The 12,945-nt window shown below is 36.8% G+C and overlaps 1 protein-coding gene across 9 annotated transcripts in view; it reads left to right on the forward strand.

Moving 5' to 3' along the window:
• SETBP1 (SET binding protein 1) overlaps positions 1–12,945 on the forward strand; it is a 468,541-nt gene that overhangs the window by 172,279 nt on the left and 283,317 nt on the right. The gene's annotated exons all lie outside the window — the stretch shown is intronic.

The following is a 12,945-nucleotide window of genomic DNA, read 5'->3' on the forward strand; positions in this document are numbered from 1 at the left end:
GTGGTTTTCTAAGTAAGTCAATATATTGCCTTCAAGGATACATTTTTATTTGAGTTCGAACTCACCACTTTGAACTAATTATTTCTGTCCTTTTATTGTTATATGCCCAAAATCACACAAGTAGCAAATCTAACTCTAGAATTCAAGTCTAATACATCATCATTCTGGCATGTTTAGCCTGGTATATCTATATATAGATTTATTTTTATCTGTAGAAAATGTAGATTAATGGTGATTGCTACTGGATTTTTAATAACAGTTGTGGTTCTAATAAACAGTCATTTATTATGTCTTGTGCTAACCTTCATTAAAGTTCCATTCAGATGTCTTAGGTTACTTTGAAGATAGCTCTGAATAGTTGACAGTTATGCCAGTAAAATATAAAAACCTAACAAGTTCTCCCAAGCTGTTATGTGGGAAGCACAAGGACCTACAACAGATTGTTTAGCTGTTGGTCCAGATGAGTTTAGCTAAATTCCAGGGGACTCATCATGACAAGGATGATGGTCAAGTAATAGACTTTTTTGGTCAGAGTAGCTCATGAAATAGAAACCATAAACAATGATATTTTGATGTTGTATTGTTGGAGGCTTTATCTATCAAGATAAAATCATAATATGTTTTCTTTTTTGATTGTTATTGTTGTTAGTTTGTTTTATTTTGAAGAACTGAATTATATGCATCAACCAAGATTATTTTACTTGCAACCATCTTCTTTCTCTTCCCACCCCAAAACTTTTGAAATTCCTGCCTCTGAGATATTGCATTATAACTGTCCCTCTAAGAAAGAAGGATGGAGTATTTTTTCACCCTTCCCTTGTTTTCCTCTTTCTTTTCTTCTCTCATCAATGTCTTTCATTTCCCCTCCCTTTATTCCTCTCAGTGCTTCCTTGTCAAATTTTACTTATTCTCCAAAGGTCAGCTTAAATCTCACTTCATCTATTAAGCCTTCCTTAACAACCTACTCCAGCTGAAATACTACTGCCCTATCCCCTTTCATCTTGGGGCCCTACTCCTTTGATAGGTCCATGAATGTGTTTAAATTCAACTCTCTACTATATGTAGGCCCAAAGCACCTGACTAGGCCATAAGGTAATGCTTCATATTCCTTTAAGTCATTATACTGGTTGTCTTTTTACCCACTAAGAGCACCCTAGTCACTTAGTTCCTTCCTCCTTGTAGTTCTGTGTTCAATAATAATATCAGTATACTTTCTCTCTCTCTCTCTCTCTCTCTCTCTCTCTCTCTCTCTCTCTCTCTCTCTCTCTCTCTGTCTCTGTCTCTCTCTGTCTCTCTCTTTCTCTCTGTCTCTCTGTCTCTCTCTCTCTCTTACACACACACACACACACACACACACACACACACACACACACACACTTTTCAATAGCTACCAATCCCATATATATATATATATTCAATCCTCACTCATATTGATCTCACCTTGAACTCCTTTAGATTTGTCCCTTTTCACTGCTTATAGCATTTTGTGTTTAGTTTTGTATTATTAGTTTTTATTGTTATTACCTTCTCCTGTTAGCATGATACTAATGTGGTGTGGTGATTAGAGAGCTGACCTTGGAGTCAGAAAGATCACATTTTAATCAAGGGATAGACTATATATACAGATAAGACTAGTGTAAGTTAGAATATGGTTAAATGTAGAAACATAAAGACAAAATGGCATGAAAGACTCAATGGAAATAATAATTTGTAGCTGAGGGTACAAGTTCCATTTATTTGAGTCTTGAGGGAAAAGGATTTCATCAGGCAAAGATGTAAAGAAAGCCAGTTCCAAAAATGGACAACCTGCAAGAATATAGGAAGGCTAAAGAAGGCAAGGTAAAATCAGAATAGAGCCAGTAGTATAGCTGGGCTGGATCTTAAAACTATGAAAGCGAACAGTGAGAAATATGGCTGGAAAGTAGGTCACAGCTATGTTGAAAAGGGCCTTAAATACCACGCTAAGGAGTTTAGGAAATGGAGAACCATTGAAAGCTTTTGAGCAGAGAAGTTAAGTAATGTGATCTGCATATATTTTCTTATTTTGGCTGCAGTAGAGGGTGGATTGGAATGGAGAGAGACCAGAGGCAGGAAGACCAGTGTCAAGGTATTCACCCAGTTTAGAGAGGTAATGTGGGCTTAAGGTAAACTGACTGGAATTTAAGTGGAGAAGGGACAGGTGGGATGAAGATGGCAGTAGATTTAGAAGGAGCTAGCTATTTTACTACGTAAATGGTGAAGGGGAATGCAGTAGGAAAAGTTAAAGAGAGTGTCAGGACTATGGAAAAATGGTATGAGTGGAAGAGGATTAAAAAAGTAGAGAGAATCAAAAGGCCTTTGGGCTAAGTAGCTATACCAAAGGAACCCGAATCTCCAGTGAATGTTTTAGAGAGAGAAAGGAACAAGGAAATACTTTTTATTTTAGTGCCTATTATGCACCAGATAGGGGCAGCTTGAGGGCTCAGTAAATAGAACACTGAACCTGGAGGCAGGAAGATCTGAATTGAAATCCAGTCTCAGACAATAGCTGTGTGGCCCTGTCATTTAATGTCACTCAATATACTGGAGAAGGAAATGGGAAACCATTTTATCAAAAACAAAGCAAAAAAAAACTCAAGTGAGGCATGGTCCTCAGCTTTAGGAAGATGTGGATAGGACTGAACTACAACAGCAAAGTGTCAAGTATTTACTAAACACTTTATACAGATTTCAACCTATTATGATTCCTATTGAGTTGGGGAAACTGAGTTAGGCCAAGGTTAAATGACTTGACTAAGGTCACATAGCTAGTGAATGAAACTGGATTTGAATTCATTAATCCAGTTAGCTATCTCTGAAATAGAGCTGGCTTTACCTAGCATGTTGTTATTTAGTTGTGTCTGACTCTGTGACCGCACTTGGGATTTTCTTGGCAGGGATATGGAGTAGTTTGTCCTTTTTTTCTCTATCTACTTTTACAGATGAGGAAACTAAGGCAGGCAGGGTAAGTGAATTGACTAGGATCATACAGCTAGAAAGTATTTGAGACCAGGTTTTAACTCAGGCAGATCTTCCTAACTCCAAGCTTGTCACTTTTACCTAATGCAATACCTGCTGCTCTTATCCTACAAAACAGTCTTTTTCCTTGGTTCTTTTCAAAGAAAAAGAAATAAATCCCTGACCAAATAATCTTTCTTTGTCCAGTCTTGCTCATGGTCCTTCTGTAGTTAGGGTCACTTAGCAAGCCATTTCTTAGGAACAGATTCTGCATTTTACCCTTTTAAAAAATGCTCCATTTTAACTCACCTTCTTTCTATTTGGAGAAACCAGGGTTCTAGAAGAATATATAACTGGCCCCAAGTCAGGCAGCAGGGTCTGCAACCAGATCTATTTACAGTATTCAGATTGATACCTCAACCACTTAAAAAAGTAACTGTGGCAGCTTGCAAAGTTAAAATGTAATGCAAAATAGGACAATTAGGCCTAAAACAACAGGGACAGGCTAAAGGAAGCAGAAGGAGTAGAAGCTAGAAGGTACCTGAAATGAGCTGATAATTACATTTGGCTCCAAGTTCCCTGGCAGACGAGAGGAAAAAAAAAAGAAAATGAAACATGTTCTGTTACATAGTTTACATTTTTTAACAAAAGAAAGCAGAGTAAGTCATGTGCAAAGACAAACTTTTCTCTGTCACTAAATGCAAGCAAGGGTTTTATTGTGTGGATTCTTTTACATGGGCCATTGGGTGGGAGAGAGAGAAGGCCTTCACCTGAGCTTTTAGAAAAGATACACTAACACTGTTCAAATAAATGTTTCTCTTATTGACCCATGCTTTGGGAGATAATGGGCTCTCCCTCTTAACTAGAGGGTGTTCAAGAGATAGCTTGGTTAATTGATCTCCCTTCCTCAGGGCTCTGTCTTCCCCAATTCATTCTCTATTTGGCTACCAAGGTAATATTCTAAGAGCACAAGCCTGGCTGTGTTACTCCCTACCTAGAAAGTGACTCCCTGTTTCAGTTATGAGAAAATACAAACTCTTCTGTTTGCCTCTTTCAATTGGATTAGAATCTGTCTTCCCTGGATCCATTATTTCTTTTCACCTACTCTAGTTTCAGGCTCAGAAGGCCTTCTTCCTGTTTCTCATCCTAGAGGATGCATGTCCCCTCTCATTATCTGGCTGCTATGTCTTTTCTTCTTACTCTCCCCACCCTAGCTTAGAACATTTCACTTTATTCAAAGCTCAGCTCTAGTGCTACCTCTAAGATGAAGAGAAATATTTATTAAATGCCTACTATGTGTTAGGCAAAGTGCTATTTTAAAAAATAATATCCCAAATACTATTTGATTTTGATCCTCACAACCTCCTATTAAATTTGAGGAAACTAAGGCATATAGGGGTTGTGACTTGCCCCTTTAAGAATCTGATTTGTCTTTCCATAATTTTTTTTTTTTTAACATTGTCCCACTTTTTTTGTATGACTTAAAGGTCATACAGATCCTGATATTGGATTTGAACTCAGGTCTTCCTGACTATGTCACTACTTTCCTAGAGAAGACCTTTTGAAATCTCCCAAGTTTCTAGTACACTTGTCTAAATTAATTAATATATTTCTTAGATGTATTTTATATCTCATTATCTGTCAGTGTCTTGTTTCTCTGGTAGAATGTAAGCTCCTTGAGGGCATATACTATTTTGTTTTTGTCCTTATCCTAATATGCAATATGGCATTTGAAACCTTGTGGGATCCTCTATCAAGCATTGATTAAAGGATGGATGATCAATTCTTGAGAATGTTATAAAGAGGTTTCCTATTGAATTACATGTCAGAATAGAAGACTTTGGAATTTCCTTTGGGGCAATACAAAGATTCTGTGAACCTTCTTCAATGTGAGGGGGCACACTTTTAGGTTATGTATAACTCCATGAAGGCATTATTACTACAGGGAGAAGAACTAACTGGAGGCAAATGGAAATGTTCCTATCTAATTCTGAAGGTCATCCCTTAGCTCATGTTAACCAGGAGCTTAGAAAATCAAAGTAACACTGTATAGTCGAAAGAGTCCTGTGTTTGAGATCAAGAGAACTCAATAACTTCATAGTTTTGTTGCCTTGAGGACCTACTCGTTCTGATTCTCAGTTCCCATATTTGTAAGATGGGGGTGATTGTGGGGTTATGTGTCTTGTTAACTTTTGTTGTTTTTGTTCATTCTTTCAATTGCATCTGACTCCTTGGGACTCCATTTTGTTTGTTTTTGTTTTTGTTTTGTCAGAGATACTAGAAGGATTTGCCATTTCCTTTCCTAGATTAGGAAACAGGTCAACTGAGTTAAGTGACTTGCCTCCATTCACACAATTGATTAATGTCTGAGGCCAGATTTGAACTCAGGAAGATGAATCTTATTGACTTCAGGCCTGGCAATCTACTCACTGTGCTGCCTAGCTGTCTCTTTGTTAACCTTAAAATCAATAAAACTGTGAGTTAGGATTCTTTTTGGAAATTACTGTCATTAAAAGTACTTTGGTGGAAAAATATCAAAATAGTTGATATTTTATAGCACTTTAGGAGTTATAAAGTATTTTATATACATTATCTCATTTGAGTCTCACAACTATATGAGGTAGTTTAATGGAAAGGGGACTGGATTTCACTTCTGCCAGTTCTCTGTGGGGCATTTTTTGCAGGTCATTTCATCTCTCTAAGCTGTTAATCTGTAAAATCACTATATGATCTTTGAAGTCTCATGCAATTCTGTGTGATTATATCCTCTTTTTTATGCTTTAGGAAACTGAGTCCAATAAAGGTTTGGTAGGTGACCATCTAAGATCAAACAGCTAATAAATGAGTCATGGGGATTGAACCTGAATGATATTGACTTTAATCTCAACTCTCAACCCATAATCCTATCTCTCCAGCTATCCATCCATTTGTTTCTTCATTCAACAAATAGTTCCTGAGCATTTATTATGTGAAAAGGATTGTTCTGGTTACTTTGAAGAATATAAAGAGGCAGGATCCTGGTCTCAAGAAAATTATAATGAAGATGAAGAAACAGATCACATAAATTCTTTATCCACCTTTTTATTTTTCTAGCTTTTTTTCTTCCATCCTGAATCATTTTGGGCTCTCACTGAAATGCCTCACTGGTTAGTGAGGGATAGAGAGTAAAGAGGCATCAATTAGATAATTCTTAGTTGTCCTTTCCCCCTTCTGTGTAAGGGGGCATTTCATGTAGTGTCCTAACTTTAACATAGGGATGGGGAGGGGTAGCACTCACCAAGGACTATTGTCATTCAGCTGCATGTTTGCTTTGTACCTGTTGGGCCCATTCTAACCTCAGCCCTTTCTCTGGCCCTTTCTTATTTTTCTCTGAAAAGAACTAAAGGGTGTCCTAGGGCCTAGTGGCTGGGCTTCAAGTTTGCCCCACAGAAGCATTCTGTTGTTTAATAGAAAGGGATAGAATGTCCCAGAGTGAGAGAACAGGGACATTATCAATCATTCAATGTTAAAAGAAGAGTTGGGGTGGGGCTTGATAGGGGAGAAAATGGAGAGAATGGAAAGAGAGAGAGAGAAAAAAGAGAGACAGATAGAGAGAGACAAAATGAGACAGGAGAGCACTCAAATGAAGTGGATTTTTTTTTTTTTTTTAAACTTTGTTGTTGTTATTGAAGGGAAGGAGCATTCTTGGACATCTGCCCAGACACATGCCGAGTTAAAGAAACTGGATAGATTCTCTGAGAATGAATTGGGGGAGGGGAGAGGGCAAAAGAAGGGGGAGGGGAGAGGGAGATGTGAAAAAGAATGGTGGACTACAGGCAGTTACTGCAAACCCCAGACAAAGGAAGCATGCAAAGAGAGCAGGATGGTTTCTTCTGTGGCTCAAATGGTGGTTTGTCTAGTGTATAATCCAGTAGCACCCAGATGCCCAAACTGCTGCTTTGGTCCCCACAAAGGGGCTATGGAAAAAGCCTGCTTTTTCTTTATCCTTATTGTCTTATACTGGGCTAGGGAATTGGAATTCTCTTATTTTATTGGCACTAATGATCTTTGGGCAATAAATTTCATTATCAAATTGCAATGATAATGATAATTGGTGTAACTACTACTAATACATAAATAAAGAGGTAGATCAGTTATTGTTGGTGGTGATGATGATGATGATTGAAGATAAAATAAATATCATTAGGGTAAGAGTTTTCTGCTAGTATTCATTTTCCAGATGAGAGAAAGCTTATAGAAAGTTATTTAAGGCTTTCTGTTGAGATGTTAGGAGCCAGATGCTTCATGAATGACCAACTTTTTTTCATTGTTCCCTGAGAGGTTGACTGTGGGAGCTAATTGTAGATCCCAAGTATTTTATATATACCCTATCCACCAAAAAAATAATTCCCACAAAACATGGGCTTTCTCTTTAATACAATGCCTTAGAGGCATTTGTAACAATTTAGGGATAACCATATTCACCTTTTTGGGGGACTCTTTTGGTTATTCAGTTATTTTTTTCAGTCAGTATTTATTGGATACCTATTACCTATCATTATAGTGTCAAACTAGCATAATTGAAGGGGGGAGGTGTCTGATGCTTGTTCATTGTGCCTCAGTTAGGTGAGTCTCTGTATGGAAGAAGCTAGGGAGCTAGGGAGAAAAATTGTGATGCCCTACAATGAAAGTGCTTCTAGGCTAGAGAACATGTGTAGACGTTATATAATTGATTCCACTCTGTTAACTATGTGGTTTTGGAGGAGGGTTTTTAGATTGGCTTCTTCAAAAAGGCCTAATTGAACCTTAGCTATCTTTCCTCATTTTATTCAGAGACTTATTTGTCCACAGCTTCTAATGAGATACCATGGGAGAAGCCTTGGAATATTCTTCCCATCAAGACCATGTAGCTTTGAGAATCAGTCCTAAGTCCTTGGCTTCTGTGTTTTTTCTTTTCTATTTTAGGTAAAGGGAATGGAGCCTCAGATCTTGAGGGTTTAAAAGGTCAGGAGGACCCACTGGTGTGCTAATGTACCAGGATTGGGATTCCAGAGCCAGCATGTCCTAAGGATCATGGAACATCCTTTAGAAATAACTTTCTAAACCTACATTAGAAGCTAAGATGAGAACTCACCTAGTAGTCATGCTTCATTGAGACATAAACCAGATGGAACCAAGTTGACCATCTTCTCCTCAGAACTCAGGATAGTGTAGGAAAATATATATGTCTTCAGCTTATAATGGACATCTTTGTACTTTGTTCTTGCTATATTTTCAAAGTAAATATTGCTTATATAAAAACTACTCACAAAATCTATTTTTAAACTCTAACTGCATTTTTAATTAGTCAAACAGGAAAGGGGATCTAATAGAGGAACACAGCTAGTGGGGACTCTGTCTAGCCAATATCAGTAGGGAGAAGAGAAATATACTGAAGCCTTTAGGATGCACTAGAATTCTGTGGGTATGTAACAGACTGTCTGGGTAAAAGGACACACTAGGAGCTATAGGTGATTCAAAGAGGTATTAAATAGAGCCAGACTAATGAAGATGACATGGTGGATTGCTGCTTTCTGCAATTAATATTAATAGAATGTTCTCTCACTAGATTAATTAGAATGCATAAAATAAATTAAGTCCTCATTTCAGAGGCATGGAGGCTACATTCCCAACAAGTATTCACCACCTGTGTAAAAGAGAGAAAGAAGATGAATAACTAATGGCAATACCAAAGGATTAGGTTGAAGCCAAGGTAGCCTTCTGCTGATCTTGTTCTTAACTATTGGAGTTGGGGAGATATCATAGTACAGAGGAATCCATACTGATTGGGGAAACATTAAAATAAAGACTGACTTTCAGACTTCCCATATTCTGACTTTCACATATAAACCAAAATTGAGGTTTGAGTCCTTCTTCTGACAAATTTGTAGAGGAAGGAGAAGTGAAGTTCTTCCAGGAATGATTCATTATAATTTACTTAATATAGAAGTTTTTACTTAACATGCATCTATGAACTTGCTGTTTTTATTTATTTATTTATTTTTGACTGAGGCAATTGGGATCACACAGGGTCACACAGATAGGATATATTAAGTGTCTGAGATCGTATTTGAACTCGGGTCTTCCTGATTTAAGGCTGGCACTCTATTCATTGTGACATCTAGTTGCCCCCATGAACTTGTTTCTTTAACATATTTATTGTAATATAATTGGTTATCTTTGAAATTCTATGCACTTTATTTTACACATTTAAAAACATTATCCTGAGAAGGAATCCATAAACTTATCCTGACTGCCATAAAGATCCATGAAATATACCAAAAAAGCAGAAATACTTAACTTAGAGTATCCCAGAGGGCTTTGCCAAGTATTTTATCATCATCCTGATAATAACTAATATTTACAGTATGTATTGCTTTTAGATATAGCAAGTGATTATTATTTTTTCATTTCCTGATAGGTTGTATAGACATTAGTTTTATAGATGAGGAAACTGAGGTTCAAGGAGGTTTGGGTTTGTCAGAGATCATCTGCCTAGTAAGTGCCCATCCTTCGCTGCTATCTCTTTTTATCAAATGATGAGCTTTATCAGACCAAGAATAATGGAGTTTATATGTTATTTATAGTCTTATCATTATTTCATTTGAAGGTAGAGTACTAGGTGCTAAAAGAAGCATATCTGGCTCTTTAGGCTTCTTATTGAGGAGATGATAAGTTTACTTTGGATTTGGGGACTTTCCCACTTATATAGATCTAAAAAGAGAATGGACCTAAGAGTCCAGTCCACATTGGTGCTGGGGATGAGTAGGCAGGTAATGAGACAGTTACATTTATTGCATTCAATCTCTATATGTTGTGGGACTTGAGTGTTAGGATCCTTTCTTTAGATTTATGAAATCAAGTTGGAGCCTAAGATTCATGTGTTTATGTTTCAATAAATAGCTAAATAGTCAAAGCAGATTCATGAAGCAAATATAACAGTTTTTCTCACTGGAAAAAATAGCTTATATTTCTTTTAGTATTTAGAGATTTGCCTATTACTTTCCCCACAATTCTGTGAACAAGGTAATATGAAACTTTTCCAGATGAAAGACTGAGGTTCTGAGAGATTTTGGATTGTAGTCAGACCTGTTTAGAAGATAAATAATTAATTGATTTGCAAAGATAAGACAGAAGATAAGTAATTACTTGATACTCAAAGATAAGACCAATTTGATTGAAAAATTATGAAGCCTTTTATATAAATCCAGTTGAATGGTTTGGTTTTTTTTTTTTGTTTCTTTCTTTCTATCAACAAAGTCCCCTTGAGAATTTATACTTAATCCATTGAGGCTGTTCATGGTCCATTGGGGCTCATCTTAGGAATTGCCCTGAAGACCAGTTTTTTTTGTTTTGGTTTTGTTTTGTTTTGTTTTTTTAACCCACAGCTGCAAAAATCCAGATGCTGGGAAGCAGACTTGCCCCTCATTTAAAACAAAAGGACAATACCAAGGAAGGGAAAGAATCTGGATCAATGGTGGCCTTGGTGGGGAAGTCCAAAGACCTTGTGCCCTAATAACAATAGGTTTACCATTAGTATAGCCAAAGAGAAAATAATGCATCCAGACTCCTTATTCTAGAGTTGGTTCCAAATAACCTTTAGTTGTTCCTCAAAACAAAACCATCTTCCAAATAGTTGTAATTTACCACTTCTGTGGATATTTAAAATAATGTCACCAACTCAGAAATAAATCTTCACAGAACTGTTTCAAAGAAGACATGGTACACTAGAAAGAACATTGGGTTTAACTCAGATGACCTAAGTTCAAATCCCAGCTTCACTATTTGCTATTTATATGACCTTGAGAAAATCATGTTATTTCACTTGTTTTCTCTCCTTTAAAAATAAGAGCATTGTACGATGTGCCTTATAAAGCCCCTTTCAACTCCAAATCTATGGTCCTATAATTTGGATAGTTATGAATATTGTATGGCTTTTCTTAAGGTGATTCATTAATATAAGCTGGATTCTTTTGTCAAGATAAGAAAGCATCTGTGGAGGGCTGTTTATTTATTTATTTATTTTTTTTTTAATTTTTTTATTTTATTTTATAATTATAACATTTTTTGACAGTACATATGCATGGGTAATTTTTTACAACATTATCCCTTGCACTTACTTCTATTCAGATTTTTTCCCTTCCTCCCCCAACCCCCTCCCCCAGATGGCAAGCAGTCTTATATATGTTAAATATATTACAGTATAATTTAGATACAATATATGTGTGTAGAACCGAATTTTTTGTTGCACATGAAGAATTGGATTCAGAAGGTAAAAATAACAGTTTACATTCATTTCCCAGTGTTCCTTTTCTGGATGTAGCTGGTTCTGTCCATCATTAGTCAATTGGAATTGGATTAGTTCTTCTCTATGTTGAAGAAATCCACTTCCATCAGCATACATCCTCGCACAGTATCATTGTTGAAGTGTATAATGATCTTCTGGTTCTGCTCGTTTCACTCAGCATCAGTTGATGTAAGTCTCTCCAAGCCTCTCTGTATTTCTCCTGTTGGTCATTTCTTATAGAACAATAATATTCCATAACATTCATATACCATAGTTTACCCAACCATTCTCCAATTGATGGACATCCATTCATCTTCCAGCTTCTAGCCACTATGAAAAGGGCTGCCACAAACATTTTGGCACATACACGACCCTTTCCCTTCTCTAGTAGTTCCTTGGGGTATAATCCCAGTAGTAGTATGGCTGGGTCAAAGGGTATGCACATTTTGATAACTTTTTGGGCATAATTCCAGATTGCTCTCCAGAATGGTTGGATTCTTTCACAACTCCACCAACAATGCATCAGTGTCCCAGTTTTCCCACAGCCCCTCCAACATTCATCGTTATTTGTTCCTGTCATCTTAGCCAATCTGACAGGTGTGTAATGATACCTCAGAGTTGTCTTAATTTGCATTTCTCTGATCAATAGTGATTTGGAACACTCTTTCATATGAGTGGAAATAGTTTTAATTTCATCATCTGAAAATTGTCTGTTCATATCCTTTGACCATTTATCAATTGGAGAATGGCTTGATTTCTTATAAATTAAAGTCAATTCTCTGTATATTTTGGAGATGAGGCCTTTATCAGAACCTTTAACTATAAAAATTTTTTCCCAATTTGTTACTTCCCTTCTAATCTTGTTTGCATTAGTTTTGTTTGTGCAGAAACTTTTTAATTTGGTGTAATCAAAATGTTCTATTTTGTGATCAATAATGGTCTCTAGTTCTCCCTTGGACACAAACTCCTTCCTCCTTGTGGAGGGCTGTTTAAAATAGGACTGGAAAAGCAGTGCTCTTGCCTCATTGCTGAATTCACACTCTGAGAATGTGTGGTTCCCTTCCACAGTTCTGTTGTCAGTGATAAAATCCTCAAATGAAAGTCCCTAAATGTTGCAAATGGGTGGGGGTGGGGTGGCAGGCACTTTCCCTTCAAAGGAGTGAGGGGTATGCTTACTGATGCTCACTCTTAATTTTTTCTTCCTTAAAGCAGAATCCAATTCTGTTCCACTACCAGTCTCCACCCCTACCTCAACCCCCAGCCTCTATATAAATTTGGTGAATGTAGGGAAGCCACATACAGTTTTAAAAATACCAATCAGGAAGATTGAAGATTACAGTGTAAGATCAGGACGTAAAAGGGGGAAAATAAGAGAAGAAACCCTATATATTGAGAACTTGAATTGAATCCAAAGCCTGGATTCACAGAACAGTACATTGTGTTTCCTCTGGTGTGATTTGTTTCCTTGATGCGGAAGGATTGAGAAGAATGGGAGGCATCATTTCACAAAGATTGGTAAGGGTAGAGAAGGTAGGGAATGTGTTTTGTTGTGAAAAGATGAAATTCAGTTACCTGCCCAATGAATTTCCAGAGTGTATTTTTGGTGGGACTGTATAATATAGTTAAATCTTTTCTTTCATTCTTCCTTTTTTTTTTCTTTCTTG

This window comes from Sminthopsis crassicaudata, chromosome 1 (genome assembly GCF_048593235.1).
Source record: "Sminthopsis crassicaudata isolate SCR6 chromosome 1, ASM4859323v1, whole genome shotgun sequence".
Taxonomy (NCBI): Eukaryota; Metazoa; Chordata; class Mammalia; order Dasyuromorphia; family Dasyuridae; genus Sminthopsis; species Sminthopsis crassicaudata.